Source organism: Crocodylus siamensis, chromosome 1 (assembly GCF_052110815.1).
Source record: "Crocodylus siamensis isolate JL-2025a chromosome 1, ASM5211081v1, whole genome shotgun sequence".
Classification (NCBI taxonomy): domain Eukaryota; kingdom Metazoa; phylum Chordata; order Crocodylia; family Crocodylidae; genus Crocodylus; species Crocodylus siamensis.
The window spans coordinates 278,212,723-278,231,540 of NC_143395.1; the positions used below are offsets into that span (position 1 = coordinate 278,212,723).

The 18,818-nt window shown below is 41.3% G+C and overlaps 1 protein-coding gene across 3 annotated transcripts in view; it reads left to right on the plus strand.

Annotated features, from left to right (window-relative positions):
* The window catches only part of GPM6B (glycoprotein M6B), a 165,043-nt gene that overhangs the window by 44,276 nt on the left and 101,949 nt on the right, over positions 1-18,818 (plus strand). The window contains exon 2 of one of the 3 annotated variants that reach the window (XM_090063592.1): positions 15,199-15,252. The exons of the other annotated variants lie outside the window; for them this stretch is intronic. The gene's annotated coding sequence lies outside the window, so the exon portion shown is untranslated. The remainder of the gene's footprint in view (positions 1-15,198; positions 15,253-18,818) is intronic. 3 annotated transcript variants of the gene reach the window in all.

The window sequence follows — 18,818 nt, forward strand, 5'->3', positions numbered from 1 at the left end:
AATGAAGCAAATCTGTAGTAACATCCCTCTCTTCATTCAGGGGTTAAATTTTATTTCATTTTAGCTTCACTTACTGTTGATTTGAAGCAGGTAGATGAAACAGTTACATGAGAATAATTGATACCCATTCCACAGCAGTAAATTCCCTCTCTTAAAATTATATAAATCTGTCTGTCCATACCCTAATAAGGAAAATTTTGAAGAAAACGAGTATAAATGTCATGGAATGCATATTTCCCAAGTTATGCCTGTTTCATATTTTAGTTGAGTGTTCCTGTTGCTCAGTTATAAACTATATTTATTTAGACATTGGGTATGCCAAATCAGGCTGCATAGCAAATACTAGAAGTAAAAGTATGTGTAACTATTACCCAAAGACTTAACCATGAATTATTTTCTCCCCATGTTTCTCACAAACTAACCTGAATCTAATGGCCAGAATTTGATTTATTTACTTGCACTGCTGACAAGTTTCTCAGCTAAGTTGCTCTAGTGTATGGGCAAGTGATTATAAAAATAAATGAGAAATTCAAAGTCTGTTCCTAAAATGATTTTAGGGAGCTTCACTTTCAGTAAAGTCTTAAAAACAATAGTTCATATTATCTAGCGTCAAATTTCTTGATGCTTTATTTTCCTGAGTATGGCAATACTGCATGTACTGGGTCAAACACTGACACTCTTGCACACTGAGTAGGACTTTGCTCGGGGGGGTTCCCCCATTACTTTATAAATCAAAGCCCACAGAATTAGGTAAGAACAAGATATTACTTGTTGAGAGGCAGGCAGAACCAGGCTAATTATGACTGTTACTAAGCCTGTTGTAAAGAAGGCAGTGCAATAATATAAACATTTAGTAATATCTTTTCCAGCATAAAGTACCAATTCCCTCCCTTCCCTGCCCACAATCTGAAACAATTTTCCTTTTTTTCTCTACTTCTCCATTTGCTGCTTTAAAATATATTTGTGAACCTTTTATCATCCCTTCTGGAATGAAATTTCTCTTATGCCTTCTTTCTATATGAGAAACTGTCCTACAAACAGATAGTGCCTCTGTACTAAAATGGAATATATAGTATTGCTCTAACGGGGATCTTTGGAATTAACTCTGGCGACTTGCCTGGATGTATTCAGTTTTAACAAGTGCTCCTTTGTGCTTTAGCACCCTACACTCCCACCCCCAACTTTGTAACTGAGGGAGGGGGAGAAACAAAAAAACGCAACAAGAAAAAACAGCTGCTTGACAGAAAATGGGCAAGAGGAGAAATGTGAGATGGGGAGCAGAGGATTCTTTCAGAACAGCTCTTAAATATTATCAACAGATAGAAGCATCATTTTGTTTTTTAATTGACTTCTACAAAAATCAATACTATATTTCAAGTTTCAGTTAAATCTTTAAATCAAAAAAGCAGAGCCCATGCTTAACTGAACAGTTGAAACTAAGCCAGATTGATAATCCTGTATCAGCAATTCTTAATACAAGATTATTAATCTGAATTAGTTCCAACTGTTGTAATAGGATAGACTTTACTGCTTGGTGTAAAGATTTCATTAGAACTTGACTGGTTTTTTTAATGAAAATTAAATACAGGTTTCCCTCAATTTTATGCAGGTTTTATATATGCAAAATCACTCTTATGCAATGACCCTTTTTATGCCCCAAATTCATTATATGCGAGGTAAATTCACTCTTCTGTGATTGGCTCTGGGGTTCCACTTGTCCCCACTCACCCCTGGCTCTTCCCACCACTTGTTGGCAGCACTGGGAGGAGAGCTGGGTGGGGGCTACAGTGAATTTTGGGGTGGCAGCAGCCTCCCTCCCATTGCCGCAGCCAGCCCCAAGCACTAGGAAGAACCTGGTGCTGCCGCTAACCCCAACCTGCAGCGGGATGAGACCAGGCTGCCACCTGCCCCTAGCACTGGAAAGAGCCTGGTGCCCCCCCGTGGCTGATGCTTCTTGCTTGCAGCCGCTGGGCTGCTCCGCCCCCCTCTTCCCTAGCCCCAGCCTCACTTCCTCCTTGTACTGCCATGGAGATATTTCCCTATTTGTTACATTTTATAAACCAGGTTCCCTTTATGCAATTGAATTTATGCATAGTTCTGCGGGAACACATCTACCACATAAATTGAGGGAAACCTGTACTGTATTCCAAAGTCATACTTTTACTTCAGGAATGGAGATGTGCTTCAGTGAAGGACAAAAATTATCCTTAAGTAGGATAAATTGGCAAAGGACTTTGACATAAACAAGAGTCATAGCATGTGTCTTTAATTTTATTTTCCACTAAATGTTCATTTTCACAGTAATTAATTAGTTTCACTAGCCAAAGGTGAAGTACAAGTACAAAAATATTTTCATAGACTATATTATGAGCTGCAGGAGTAACCTGTAAAAAGCCTTTTGCTAAGTTATTGATAACCATTTACCTCTTTCCATTAGCTTTTTTGTTTGTTTTTTTTAAGCTGTTACATGATGGATAACAAACCAATAATATGCTGAACAGCTCAGCTGGAAAATACTTGGCTGTTGGCCCAAAAGATGATGTTTTAAATCCATCCCCCTGAGGAGAATGTTTATTAGTTGCTCTGATTTAAATGACTATAAAGTACTAAAACTAATGGACTTGAAATGGCTGTATTTTTTGGCTGAAGTTTTATATTTGCTATTTGTGGCAGAATAACTACACTGCAATTAATATGTAGGATACTCTTAACAGTATACTACATACTGGGTGCATCTATATGTGCAAATAATTTAGGAGTGGTTTACTCTCGAGTAAACTCTCCTAGGGAGCAGATTTGCTACTATCAGCAGCAGACTGCTTCTGCTCTGTGTGGCCCTGCAGTGGGCCCCTGCAGTAGCTGGTGGGGGGTTCTAGGCATCCCCTGGGGGCTGGCCCAGGGGCAGCAGACAGCTGTCTCCTGGTAGGGGTGGGGGCATTCCTTTTCTGTCCCTGGGAGCTGCCTCCTGCTGGGGCAGGCTCCAACATGGGAGCCTGGGTGGGGACAATGTCTCCCTGCCCCAGCAGCAGGGAGCTCCCAGCCTAAGCCCCATAGTCATGGGCCTGGGCTGTGAGATCCTTCTCTTCCAGCTCTGTGGTTGTGGGGCCCAGGGACTCTGAGATCCATCTCTCCCAGCCCCAGTTCCTCATGGAGCTGGTGCTGGGAGAGATCGATCTCCCAGACCAGCAGTTGCAGAGATGGGACTGGGAGCTCCCTGCTGCTGAATCATTGTCCCCACACAGGCTCCAGTGGGAGAGCCCGTCCCCTCCCAGAGGCAGGGAGCACTCTCTCCTGCCCCCTGCTGCCTGCTTGATTGGGAGCACACTTGTTCCCAGTCAGGCATCTACATGGGTGTTGCTGCGCAGTAAGTAATCTCAAGTAAGTTGGCTACTTGCATTTGAAGGTAGCAGGATTTGCTCATGATTACAGCCAATTACTGTGCAGTAAGCATCTGTACGTGTAGATGCAGATGCTTACTACATAGTAATTAGCTCTCCTGCACAGTAAAGTGTCTCATGTGGACATGCCCATTCAGTATTTATCACCTAAATCTCATCTGTATCTTCCAGTTGAAGACTAGTTACTAGTTGATACTGGTTAGATTGATCAAGTGCAAAGCTATTACAAATGGAAGAATAAATGGCACAACCACCACTGTCCTTGTAAGCTTGACCTAATACAGCTGTGGTCAATGGGATGTGTGAATGCCACAGGTGGCATGGGCAGCCTCTGGCAAATTGCAAGGGGAACAGCAGGAGGGCAGCAGGGACCCAACAGAGTACATGGGGCCAGGCACACAGGCTGTGGCAGGGGCAGTGCAAGGACCTGATCTTGGCACATGATGCCTGATCAGACTTGTCCTGCACCACTTACCTGGCCAGAACAGTCAAAAGATTGAGTCTCGTTGCATTAAAGCATTTTATTACTACATAAGCAAGAGATGTTGTAATCCAGAAAAGGTAAGGTAATTTCAAACAGTACTGTATTAGCAACTCGCCTAAGGGATTTTAAATAAAATAAAAAATTAAGAAATAAAAGTAAAAAAATGTTTAAACAGTTATGTCATATTATGCCAGTAGTAAAAGCAACATGTATATCATGTTACCACTATTATTACTGGGAGAAGGGGAAAAGGCATCATAGTGGCCCTTGATAAAAGTGAAGAGCTTAATTTATGGCACATATGCCCAAAAGGTTGTCCCCTCTGATCTAACAGATGTATGGAATGACTGGAAAATAGTCACACAGCTCTACCATTTTTAGACTAAAATCCATTTCTGAGAACTAGGGACAGGAGCCAGCAATTACTTATTATTCTTAGTACCATATGTTTTCACATGCAGCATGCACCAGAATATAACATACAGGATCCACAGAGGGTGCTGTGGCACTGTGATGGGCCAGCAGGGGGTGCTCTGGTGTTAAGCCACCCACCTCACTGTGCCCGACCACCTTCCAGGCTCCGAGTGCCTCCCTGGGGGTGCCTTATGTCTGGCTGACCCCCTTCCCGGAGCACACCCACTAGCTTGGGGGTTCCACTGCCACCACCTGGGGCTGGGTTTGATTCTGGCTCTGCGCACCATGGGAAACACAGGCCTAGTAACCCTTGAGGGTACTTGATTCACTTCAAGAACTTGGGATGCTTCCCTCAGTCAGAAGCACAAGTAGTGGTCTCCCTGAGTTAGCTGAACCAAGGAGACCCCAAGGCATAATTTAGACCCACCCAATAAGTTTCCCACACTAGGTACAAAGGGGAACTTTATTGGTTACAAGGGGTAGGGTTAGAATAAGGTACAGGGTAGGGTAATATCAGAGAAATCCCATAGCTGGGTAGCCTTTGATCATGCATCTGAGTTACTGCAGGCTATCTACCTGAGATCCAACTAGGTATCTTACTCACAAGCATCATCCAGAGGCAGGTGGAGATTCCCTCTGGAGACGGGCAGTTCCTTGACCATGAGTTTTGAGAGGGAGAGCAAGTTTCAGATGGTTCAGCTCTTTCTCTCTCTCTCTGAGTCTTCCTCATGGTTGCTGCCCCCTCCTTGTGGGCAGTCCTTGACTTGTATAGCCCTTGTGACCTCATTTACCTGGTCCAATGGAGGGCAGCACCTGTTGTCTGTCAGCCAGCCAATTTGAAAGACATCACTAGTTGCTGGGCAGACTGGCAGTTCCTAGCTCCGCAGGGAGCAAACCCCTCACGCAGGTAGCTGATACCAGTCATGCAGGCAGAGGGAGCAGGTTTTCCCCCCCTCCCTCAGGAATGTATCCAGCTCAGGTTACCCAAAGAGGTAGGGTAAAGTGTGTACCCTCTGCTGGGCCCATCCTAACCAAATTGTCACAGAGCAGAGTTTTTTGGGGAGAAACAGAGGTGGCCTTCTGCCACAGGCACGAGCACACCTTCCCTTTCTGATCATGCTGGCAGAGCAGCAACAGGGGACTTAAGTCCCAAAGAAGGTAAAAATCCCCACCTCTCTTCCCCTCCATGCCCAAAGGCATATGCCCTGCCCACCCTGGCACTTTTTGTTGCCCATGCTTTACTAGAGGCGAGGGGAGCTCCTGCCCATTCCACCTGTGCTGCACCGTGGCTGGGCTTGGCTCGGCTTCAGTCAGCTCAGGACCATGACAGCAGGGGCAGCAGCAGGTGGGCATGTTCCTACTACCTGCCTGTTTTTCCCATCCCCCTTTTCCCCCCAGGTGTTCCTGACCAGTCTGGGAGTAGATTCAGAGTGGGGGAACATGCCAACCCACCACTACTGTAGTCCTGGGTGAGCATAGCCCCAGAAGTTCGCCTTATTCCCTCGACAGAAGCAGGCAGGGGAGATGGGAAGGGAGGGGGAAATAATATGCCTCTGGGCATGGAGGGGAAAGGTTGGGGGGACGGTTACCTTCCTCCAGACTAGAGCCTCTCTTGCTATTGGTCCTAGGGCACAGTCTGCCTGCCTTAGTGACAGGGTGGAGGGGAAGGAGCCTGGAAGCAGTTGAGGTACATCCAAGTCTGCAGCATTGGTCACTGTAAGTACACCCCCAGGGTAAAATCCTGGTTCTGTTTGTGTGTACACAACTAGTTTCTGAAATGCAGAATGAAGAAAATGGATTTTTCCAGAGTTATGGCTGCACAGAGTAGGGGCAGAGCTTATTCTTCAGTTGACTCTCACCTCTTTTCCTGCTTAATGAAAGCTCAAGCCCTAGCTGCTGCTGAAGACTTTTTTCAGAATCACAGATCTACCCATGGAAACCAACCTTGAGTCTCCAGGGCTGTGAATTAAGAGTCGGGTGAGCAGGAACTGCTAGCTGACAGCAAAATTGCCTTTAGAAAGGTTAGCCTAATTAGTAGAAATTAAGACCATTAAAAAGGAGATATGATTGTTAACAGTGTGGAGTGAAGAACAATTGACTCCCTCCATTGTCTGAATGGTAATGGCACAGCTGCTTCATTGTGAAGCAGGAATCAAGTGCTTCCATTCTGGTAAGAAAATCAGCTTTCCTGCTTAATACATGCACCCCAAATTTTGGGGGGGGGGATTTTTTTTGGGGGGGAAGCTGCATATTGTATGCAAAAAAACCCCTTTTTTGGGGGGTCAACTACCTTCAATATACAAAAATATATTACCAGTATCTTTGTTGATATGGGTATGATTTTGTGAGGGGCTGAGTAGAGCTTGTCCAAACTTGAAACATTAATATTGTTCTTTTCTTTCCAAAAGTGAATAAAAACATTTCTGTTTCAATTTGGAAACTTCTATTTCAAATTGTATTTGTATTTCATGTGTGTCAGTAGTAGTAGCATGATCTACATGTTGCTTCTACTACTGACATAATATGACATAAGTTTAAACATTTTTACATATATATATTTTTTTTTTAAATATTTAAAATCCCTTGGGGTAATCGCTACATAGTACTGTTTGAAATCACCTTACCTTTTCTGGATCATAACATCTCTTGCTTGTGTTGTAATGAAATGCTTTAATGCAATGGGATTCAATCTTTTGACCCTTCTGGATAGGTAGGCGGTGCAGGGCCAGTCTGTCAATTGGATTGGGCTTCATGTGCCAAGATCAAGTCCTTGCACTGCCCCTGCCACAGCCCATGTGCCTGGCTGTTTGTGCTCTGTTGGGTCCATGCTGCCCTCATGTGTCCCCGATCAGGTCTCTTACCACCTTGGTGGCGTCTTGCATGCTAAGATGGAGCCCCTTGTTGCCCTGTGTGCCCAGTTTGGTCCTGCACTAGATTTATTATCCAGGCCATGGGGCTCTCTACAGGTCTGGAAACTTGCTAGGAGGGGAGAAGTAATTCATATTGCCACTGCTTCCCCAACACTTCATTTTTGGTGGATTACATGTCTCTGTGGGCCAGATCTGACTCCTAGGCAAAGGGTCAAGCACCCCTGCTTTTTAATGCAATGTTCTATTGAATTGTACAGTGAAAAACCAGAAAAAGGAAGATTTTTAAAAATAATTAAGTTGCAATATTAACTAATAATTTTAAAGGCACATTTTTTTCATATATGACACAACATTCATATGTGAAACTCAAATTTTCTAAAAACAAAAATCTAGAGTCTTTATTCTTGTGGAAAGTTTATTAAAAATTGTTGTGGGATGAGCACAGATACTGTCTTTTTTTTAAATAACGTTTTTCATTGTAAAGGTGAAATAAGAGGAAGTGATGTAAGATGCCTCAAAGGAAAGGTGGGGAAAGGAAGAAGGCAAGAGACACTGCAATTTAAAATTACTATAGAATAGGCCAGACTGGACACTCAAGCTGTGAAATAGTTATAAATGCTGCCGTGTATTCTTATAAGCAAAATGAATGCATTTACAATGAAAATGAGCTGGACTAAAGTAAGCTTAAATATTTGATCTTGTATTTGAATCTAAAGGAAAACAAGATATACTTAAAGTGTATTCAAATTACTGATCTTAATCTATTTTAAAAACCGTCATTGTTGTCTAAGTCAGTAAGCAGGAAACATTGGTTTTAAATAATTATTTTAATCTTGGTTTGCAAATTCTACTGTAGTTTATTTCCTAAAGAAATCTTAAATCTCATTGGTTAGTAATCATTAAAATGTGTTGATTTTTGCAACTGAATATTACCTTTATATCTGGCACTTATTTTTTCCTGACCACATGGTACATTTTGGACAATTAAACAGCTTCTGATTCTTGCATGCAATTTTTTAATTTTTTACTTCTCTGCATAGGATGAATTCTTATTACTAGATTACTATATTAACTTATGATTTCTGTCAGGTCTGGAAAGATGAGTTCAGTTCAACTGAATATAAACATGGTTTTAAATATTAGTTTAAATAAAATTATATTAGATGTGCTGTAACACTTTTTAAACATCTTATGACAACTTGTTTTGTATTTTAAAACTCTTCCTTTTAAAATAGAAGAAAAATGATGGGTACTGACTTGATGGGAACTGGAAGGACCAGGTGCAATTAAGTTTTTATAACTAGTAGAGTTCATCTTCACACCTCATTTTTATACATAGTGGGAGCTGAAAAAACAGGAAAGCTTGTTGCCCCTTAATCAGTTCCTAGTCGCTGAATGAGCTACTAATTGGAATGAATTAACTGCATAAGCTAAAACCTCATTGAACTGCAGAGGATACCAGTACTGTGGAAAATGTGTTTTTAGTGCTTCAGCAAACTGTTTCCAGGTGCTTGGCAATTTTTGTTGGTGTTTTGTTTTTTTTTTTGAATTTTTTGCTAATTCAAGGATCTGATGTCCAAACTTTGATGGCAAACATACTGCTTGAATATTTTCCTATTTAAATGATGGTACCATTTCATAGTTTAAGACTCTATATAGACTTCCCAAATTAAATGTCTGTCTATAAAAGAAAAATGGGTTTACAGGAAACACTCACTATTTGTGGGTTTGGCATTTGCGGTTTCAAATATTCGCGAATGCTGAACCCACTTCTTAAATACACTTACAGGAGTTCCTAGGGGGCTCCACGCTTGCTGCCTCCAGGCTCCCACTGCTGCCGCTGAGTTCCCACCATCACCAGGACAGCCATGCCTCCCCCCCCGGGGCATTTGAGTTCATGAACACGAATGGTGTTCGTGAACACAGGGCCTTTATTCATGGATTTCGCCATTCACAAGGGATATGAGAACATATCCCCTGCAAATGGTGAGGGTCGCCTGTACATCCAAATTAAAATCAAACTTTTATTAAAAAATATCCGTTTTGTCATTCCAACCAATTTGTAACTATTTTAAGTCCACCTCATTAAAGAATGGGAGTCTACTACATGTGACTAAGCTTGGTATTTCACAGAAAAATCTAGTCTAAGGGAACAATATGGATGCAGAATGAAGTACTTGAAAACCAGGAAATAAAAGTAAAAAATAAAAAATAATAAGTTGGTGCCATGCTAACTTTGCTTCTTAATGCTTCATTATAGTCTTTAAACACTTAATTGTCCCTCTTCAATATGTGGAGCCCTGCCTCATACTGGGGGTCTGATTTTGCATTATTGATTAACTGAATGAGGCAAAGATGTTCTAGACTGCAGATGCAGTAGAATGTGATCACATAATTGTTCTGTCATAATGTATTTGTGCAAAGGGACTGAATGGTGGCTGTATATACTATCATGGTTTTGGTATTTTCTGACTTTAGCATGCTTAATTTTTGTAACATTCTTAACATAAAGGTAAGTTATTAATAAAGGTAGCATATTTCAACCTACATTGTCAGTTGAAGTGATCTGCTGAGCTGTCCTTGTTTATAAAATTTGGCTCCAGCTGCTCACCACAGTAGTGTGAATGGTGTCTGAGTGAGCACATCTCGTCATTTCTGAAACAGGTTTAGTATATGCTTGAGTACAACTTGCAGCTGGACAGCAGACTAGTGCTGAGAATTACTGAGTTCAAGATAAATAGTTCTTTGTGACTGCTTTATGAAAGTGATTGGCAGGAATTTTTCTGTAGCCTATTTTTTTTCCAAGAAATCAATTTTTAGGTTGTACGCATGCAGATTGATCCATAGGTTTAAGGTGGCTAATCAGCCAAATCTGTTTCTATATATTAAATATATCTTCTAACACAAACTTTTAATATCACATCCTAAAAGATGTTTCTACTATAGACTTAACTGGCTTGGAAAAATAAAGTTTTGTTCATCTGTTTGTTTTTAAATGCTGGATTTATCTGTGGAAGGTGAAGACTTGAAACTTACTAATTAATAATATTGTGAGGTAGACTGGAAACTAAGAAAACAAAAGCTTTCCCAAATATTAAATTGTGAGTATCGCTAAGCTAGAAAAAACGCATCTGTCTGGGACCATTAGAATGGTAAACTGGGCAGACTGTAAATTGAACTGCTTCTAATGGGAGCAATAGGGGCAACTTGGGCCAGGGGCAAGGGAGTGGAGGGGGAGAAAAGACGCATCTGCCACTGTGTTCACAATCAAGGTGGTGACCAGCAGTTGGCACTTGGCTTTGCTATTAGCACTTCCACTTTGCCCCAGGCACCCAGTTGTGTCCCTATACCTCTGACAGCTTTCCATCATGTTACAATCGTACCTTACTGACCAGCATGTCCATTTCTTAAAGGCACATGTCAGTATAGTCACTGAACTGAGTATGCCTTATAATATGAAATGAGTCCCACTGAAGGTTAGGCTTTGATAGATGTGTGAATACATGGAGAATATTTGGCCTGATGCTATATGTGAGAACTGACTATTTTTAAGGTAGCATTAAATGACAGAAGAAAAGAATAACCTTTTTCTGCTACTTTCTGAATTCTTCCTCTGATTCCATTCATCCAGTTGTGCTGTAGGTACCTTGCATCTGTATGTTTCAAGAGCATCGGGCTGCTTCTGTTCTTCACATGAAAAATGTGAAGGATAAAGTATTATCTTTTGGGTTTCCCTTGTTTTTGTCAATTAAAGATGAACTTAAAGCATGATCATCTTTGAAAACACTACTAGATGAAAGCATCATTCATCTGTACGAAACCCAAGTGAAGAACTAACACCATGGAAAGAGTTCTCTATTCCAAAACTAGCAAACCCTTCCTTTTATTTAGTTATTGATAGATATCTATCAAAAATGCATTCTTGGACTCTTCTGCTTTCTTCCATTTTGGGCCTTCTCAGTACTTCTTTCTGAAACTTTCATTTGCTGCCTTGTTTGTCTCCTTGACAATCCTGAAATATCTTACCTACAGCATAGTCTCCAAATTGTAGCCCTGGAGATTATGTGGATGTCTACAAAAATGGTGTTTCTAGCAGTCGGGTGAAACTTGATGCCACAATACTGAAGGTAAAAGTACTGAGATGTAGAAGTAAAGATGAAGCAGAAATTAGGGTGTCCTGTGGTACAGTGTAACCATACTTTGTTCTCAGTTTGGGGGAACACAAATCTGCTGCCACCTAAATGCTATATGAAGAGGTCTACTGAATTTGCGGTGGTCAGCTGATTTTTTTTTTTTTTTTTTTTTTTTTTTTTTTTTTTGTAGGCAGATCCTGGGGCTGGCTGCCATTTTCACAGGCTGAGCACAACTGGCCTCTGCCACACCTCTAATTGGGTGAGGGGTCCCAGCAGTCCTGGCCCTCACTGCAGATTTGTCATGACTCAAAACCACAGCTTAATTACCCTGATGAAGCCTGGGGATGTCATTAATCTACGTGTTATTAAGTGTGGATTAATGGCTTTCCTTGGGCTTCATCAGAATGATTTAAGCTGTGGTTTCAGGTCACCCCCAAGCAGTGGGCTACGCAATTTGGGCAGGATTCCTGGAGGGGGAAAAAAATTAAAAAACCTTACCAGCAAGCAGAGAGAGAAGCAGGAAGCCCTGGAGTCTTGGAGCACAGGGGTGGAGGGGGGAGAAGGGGGAGGAAAGGGTGGAGGGGAAGTGGGGTGCAGTGGGCTGCTTGCAGCAGGAGGTGCAGAGGCTGCAGCCCCCCCTTGCCCCACCCCACCTTCTGCCCTCCTTTGTCCCCTGTCCCCCTGTGCTCCAAGACTGAAGGGCTTTCCAAACTTTTTACTGTTTGCCAGTATTTGTTTTTTCAGTAAGCCAGCAGTTTTGTTTTGTTTTTTGTTGAGCCTGTCCGAATTCACATTTTGCCTTGAAAATTGCACAACTGCGAATTTGGTTGGTCCCTAGCTATATGTTTAGATGAGGGAGAAGGAGATTGGATTTCTATTCTAGCTATAAATCCTTTTAGACATCCCTGTTCACCCAGAGGTTGTCAGCGGTCCCTGGCTATTGATTGTAGCTCTTGGAACATGTACAGTATAACTAATTGTTTCCCTCAAATGTACTTTCCTAAGTACTGCACTGCAGAAGCTACATAATGGTATTTCTGTCTAGCAACAGTGTGCCTTTCCATCATGATTTCTTGATTTTTACCTTTACCTTGCACAGCACAACCTTTTTGTCAGTTGCCATGTTCATATTTCCAGTAAAACACTAACAAGTTTTGTAGTGTTTTCCACTGCAAATATGAATATTTTTGTGTTAATATTTATTTTGTATTATCCCTAAAATCCACTTATAGAAGAAAATGGCTACTACTAGAGTGTAGAACTGAGATGGAGCAGTAAAGCCAAACTCCTCATGGGGGATTTTGAAGAGGAGGATGACATTCAGGAGGTTCAAGAGCTTCTGCAGAGATTAGGCAGGGAGTACTTCACTCTGCAAAATAGTATATGTGGAAAGTGGTGGCAGTAGCCATTAAAATCAGCAGTAACAAAAATGGTAGTGGAACTCAAATTGCTGACTCCTAGCTCTGAGCTTAATCCGTTTGATCGAGTGGTTTCAGGGTAACTGCTGCTTTTGATCCCTTCCTTCTGCCACTTGACAATACCCCTTTCCCCAGCTTGTTTGTTTCTTTGAAACTTTCCAAATGTACATTTTTGGCTGAAAGTAACATCTACATTTTCACAGAAGTTTTGTCTTATCTTTGCAGAAGTTAAAATCCAAATGCAATTATGTCCTGGATTAGCGTGCAGATTTGTTTCTTTCACACTTCACATGAACTAAATTAAAGTATTCCACACACTTATTTTTACCATGCTGTCAAACTGTTTGACTTGCACTGATTTCTTCCCCTCAAGACTTTAAAATCTAATATATTAACCTGTTTAATTTGCCATATTGAATTCCTTTTCAAGAGTGTTAGGCCTGTTGTGCAAGCTATAAACAGAAGAGTTGAATTCCTTAGAACTAAATCCTGTTTCACATCAAATGCCTAAATAGAGCACATGTAGCTGTGTAACTGCAAAAGGGGTTTCAATCTGCATCTTCTGTTTTCTAGCCAAGTGCTCTAACTTCTAAGCCATGGGCAAAGGATTACACACAACTCTCCAGTCCTTCTCTTGAGGTTGGGTCACTGAGCAGGCCGGAGGGAAATAGGGAAGATCAGGAGGAAGACTACAAGCCAGAGAGCATATGGCTCAGTGACACAGATACTGCCCTGGAAGGGAGGGGATGCTAAATTCTAGCATGAGCTCCTGCTCCCAATGGAGTAAGAACTTTCCCAGTGCTATCTATCCAATGACTATTAAATATAAGGTGAGGGAATGGGAATTCAGAAGGTTGTCTAGACAGTGCCTGGCCCATGGCTTGATGGTTAGGGAATTTCAAAAAAATAGGGAATGCAAGTTCAACCCCCTTGGGAAAGGGGGACAAAGGGGCTACAACCTTAGTCTCCCACTCCTGGGGATGTTGCCTAACTACTGGGCTACTGGGGGGAAAAAGGCTGGAGGGTTGTCATCATCCTTTTCCTCCTGTTCCTTGTCTTCCATTTTAATACCCACTTGTCGTGGTTCTTACACACACAACGTTTTGGACTTTGCTCAGCCTATACCTGGGTAGTTCTGTTTTCCTGCACAGCTGTCCTGCCAGAGATGGGAACAGCCCCACTGAGCATACTTAGGCTAGTATGGATGAGGCTGAATCACAAACTATGCATACATGCCAAAAAAAAATGCAGTTGCACAGCTGTGTACATCCCATGTAAAACATGTTCAGTGGAATAGGATTTAGTCCTTAGTGTCCAGAAAGGTTAGTGGTTACTTACTCTTAAGCCAGGTGGTATTCTTATTATGTCTACATGGCTCAGTACATCACAGTGTTTCCTATTGGATTATAATATAAGAACAGGATAATCTATACTAACTAGGAATGGCTTTTGTAACAAGTAAGTTTTTAAAGCTCTTCAACCAAGGGGCAAAAACAACGAAGCAGATGACATCCATGCTATTTGCAGAAGGATTAGTACTGCACTTTTTTGCACAGTTATTGCTTGCACAGTGCTTGTCATAATTAAATCTTGATAAATCCTGTAGTAAGAGAGAAGTAAATGATAGCAATATGCAAAAGAACTATAACCACTAGAGAATATACAACAGTGATTTTTATAATCAGAGGTGTTAAATCATCTATTCAGAAATCCTTTGTGTGAATATTAAAAATACAGTTCAAACACCTGAGGCTTGCTAGGCTTGTACAAATTACTTGCATATGCTTCTGTATTAAAATAAATATTAAAGGGGTTTTTGGGGTTTTAAATGAGTGCCTAAAGTTGGAGGCCTACCTTCCTGTGCAGGTAGCACTTCTGCAACACTGATAACCAAGGGTTGTTTAAAATCTGGTGGTTCGGTTAAAATACTTAAAAAATTTTTGGCCCTCAGCATTCTCTCTTTAAATATGTTGGCCCCTCATCCTTGTTGGCTCTCTGCCAGAGTGTATTTTTTCTAGCCAAACTGTTTTGATATTCTGACTTTCAAGAGAACTGGTGGAATTGAGATTAAGATTACAGTTCTATAATGTACATGATGGAAAAACAATCTTAAAATGGTTGTCTTCGGCCAAACAGAACAGATTTACATGTTGAATAGTTAAATTATTGCTATTATCAGTCAGTGGAAAGAACCGCATAAGCTTTCATGGGGGGTAGTGGAAAGATCTGGTCAGATAATTAACTATAAATGCCTTTTGGAGAAGGCTGACACTTTTAAAATTATCTATTACTGTTTGTGATGGCTTTAGGGACACATGAATGCCAACAATCTGTAGACTGAAGCTGTGCACTTCCCTGAAGGATTAGGACATTTAACTCTAGAATTAAACACAGAAAAGTTACATTTTGTGAAATCTGCTTAAATGCTTTAACATGCAAGAATATGTTTTTTTTAAAAAGGTGTTATTTGCTCTACTTTAGGCTAATACAGAAGAAAACCAGTATGGTCAAGGAACTTCCTGTCTCAGTCTTCAGGTTAGCTACACAAAAAGCTTTCTTAAATAATTTCTTATACTGAACAAACATTTGGAATTCTTACAGGAGGAGGGAGGGTTGGTTTTTTGTTTTTTCTTCTTCAGTCTTGATGACGTCCAATCCAAGAAAAGACTGGAGAATAAAATAAAAAATAATCAGCTGGCTAAACTTTACTACATGTCTTGTGTTTCTTAGAGTTACTAGGCAGTCAATGGTCATATTGATTTAAAAGCTATCAAATCACCTCACGTTGTTGTTGTTACTTTGCCTTGAACTGAAAAAGTTGCTGTCAAAAAGAAAGATAAAAAAAACTTTGAATACTTTTAGGTCTTGAGTACATAAGACAAAATTGTCGAGTAAGCAATGCTGAACTGCAAAGTGTCATTGAGTCTGTTCTTTAAGATCTTAGTTTTATCTTTCATCTTGAGCCAGGGTTATAGAAACCTAAGCCCTTTAAAGAATTGTGTACAGTCATCTCCAGCACAGCAAATGGACACATGCTTGCTACTAGAAACAAAGACAAAAGTTTTGCAACATCTGATAGAGACACAGTTGGTTATGTAATATATAAAGATCTCTGTGTACATATGAACATTGTGTAGCATGTACGTGTAACATTAGCACATCCCCCCGCCTTTTGCTTTTTCACCAATAGACTTGCTGACCTTAACTAACCATCACCACTTATACGATTCAAAGAGATGTCTAGATGAATAACTCAGAGTAAGCTATTAGTTAATCAACTACACTGCCCTGCATATTTTGTATTGACCTGTTCAGATTTAGTTGAGCCTACTAATTTAATTAGTGAACTCTTCTAACTGGGGTCTAAAGCTTGTTGTGGATGTTCAGGTCTTCAGAGTTAACAGGACCAGGTCTTGAATCGTATGGACCCTTTAAGCAGCAGTTATATTAAAGCAAAAACGGATGTCTTTCTGGTCAGCCTAGTACAGGGGTATCAAAGTCATCTGGCCCAGATGAGGGGTCTGGAGCCACTTCACAGGCCAGCTAAGGCCTGCAGACCACCTCTGTAGGCTGAAGCCAGTGCACATCTTAGACCACCTGCAGTCCACGTGCTGGCTTCAGCCCTGCATGGTGCAGGCAACATGGGGTTAGTATGGGGTGCATGCTGCATGTGGCACCCATGCTGGACTGACCCTGTGCACTGGATCGAGTGTGCAGGGCTGGTCTGTGGGCCCAATCTGTACCAGCTCTGAATCCAGTACACAGCTTGCGGCCAGTCTTTGACCCATGGGCAGCACTGCTGACAATGATGGGGCTATGCAGACCTGATCCAGCTTGCCAGCTAGATCTTTGACACCCTTGGTTTAGTAAAAGATGTATTAATCGGACCTCACTGGAAAGATGCTCATTGTACAGTCCTACAGAATTTAAAAAGAAATCTCTTCAAAAAACAGCATTAGTAAGTGGAGATATAACAAGCAATGGCAAGGACTTCAGTGGGATTTCCAGTTACTCTTTTTCCTCTCAAAGGAACTTATGATTGGGACCTAGAAACAGTATTGTGTACCCAAAGTACAAAGTAATTTAAATATGCCTTTAAGTGTTATAAGACTGACTTCCCTAAACAGTTTAGCAAACATAAGCAGAAGCCTGCGGATTTCAAGGCAAAATGTAAGACTTTTTTATGGGAACTGAGACTTAACAGGAATGTAAAACACACTTAAAAGAATCCTACTCAACTAGCTTCCAACTCCAGTTTGAGTTTGTAGATATTTCCACCTGAAGAACATCTTCCACAAATCTTGGAAAAACATCTTCCATATAGATTTATCTATGTTAGAACCTACCACTTGGCTTCTAAAGTAGCGTGCCCAATATTTTTTACTTCCATGCTTGCTTTTTTTCATAGAACTTAAAAAAAATAGTTGAAGGAGGGGACACAGAATGAGTTCCTGGTGCTTCTCTTGACCCAGAAGCAGCAGCTGTCATTTATGGAGGTGTATGCTTAGCGACCCCAGAGTACTAATAAATTAATCTCAGTATTAGAGTTTGTAGGGAGGGGAGGATATTTTCCTAGCTGTGTCATTGATTTACTGCATGTGGTATCGAGCAAGTTGAGTTTCTGTTTTTGTTTCTGCTTCCTCATCTGTAAAATGTGGTAAATGGTACATAATCCCCTCTGGTGAAACAGTTGAGATCTATTGATGGAAAAATCTGATGCATGCTTTTTTAAATAATGGGCTTCATTTTTAGGTATCTCAATCTGAGATAAGCCACTGCTTTGGGACTGAGAAAGCATGGGTTCACTTCTTGCCCTGGATTTTGGACAAGTTACTTGATTTTGTGTGTACCTCCAATCCCCATGTATAAAAATGTGAACAGTGGTATTTCTTGTCTTTTGTGTTTTATCTTTTTTGTCTTTTTAGAATGTAAGCTTTTTCAAGGCCATATCATAAGCGTAGGCAGTCTCTGGCTTCATAAATCCTGATCTCACTTGGGGCCTGTCATTGCTAAAAGAATAATAACAATAACAACAGTAATAGTAAGAAATAAGGTTGGGACAGCAGGGGAGGCACAGGGGAGAGACTGTATTTTTGGAAAAGAGAATTAAAAAAACCAGAAAACCCAAAAAAACCCCAAACCTCCAAAATTATAAGAAACAGTATTCAGAGTGCCGTTGTCCAAACGGAGTAATGGAAGAAGAATGTCTCTTGAGTTTAGCTGTTAATGTCATGTGCTTTGTGTGTAAACACTTCCTCCATTAATGTTTCAGCGTTAGCACATTCTAAAAATGTGCCTAACAGATAAAGTCTGCCTGTTAACATAAAGCAGAAGTTAAAAGATTATTGCAGTTCCATATGTTACAGCATCAACAGAAGGTACTACTGGTCATTAGTGGAGTGGTTCTTGCCTAACTGTGCTACCCCGCTGGGATTAAGAACAAGGCAGGCCTTTTTAATGAGTCTGTTGCTTGCTTTTACTCTCTAGGCCAGTGCTTCTCAGCCTCTTCTGTACCAGGACCCATCCGTAAACATTGGCCAGTCCCGACCCAGTGCCCCTAAATCCCAACCCACGGCCCCCACCCCCAGTCTGTGGTGCATGGGGCAAGCAGCCCATTGCAGGCTGGAACTCTGCCAGCCTGCAAGGGGAAAAGCTGTGTTTTTCCCATGTTTTTCTCCTTTTAAAGGAGAATCCATTTTTAAAGTTTGTTCACCACCCTTTCATATTTTCTTGTGACCCACTTTTGGGTAGTGACCCACAGGCTGAGAAACACTGTTGTAGACTATATCTAAGAATATAACCCCAAAATTGATCACATCTTCCCCGCCACCCCTATAACACAACTACAGACTGCCAAATTATGATGTCTGATTTGGACAGCCACTGGATGGGGATGATCTAGGCATAATTATGCTTGTGTTCTGCTGTGAGTATTTCCCATACTTTTGGGCTTTGCTGGTTTACCCTGCCTCCCTCAGTAACATTGGGTGTTAGCCACAGCCAAAGCTGGAGACTTTGACTGGAGTGTGCCAGTGTTCCTGCTGGGACCAAAGCCAGAGGTTCCTGGCTAGAGGGTCTTGCCCTTCCACTCGGGTTCAGAC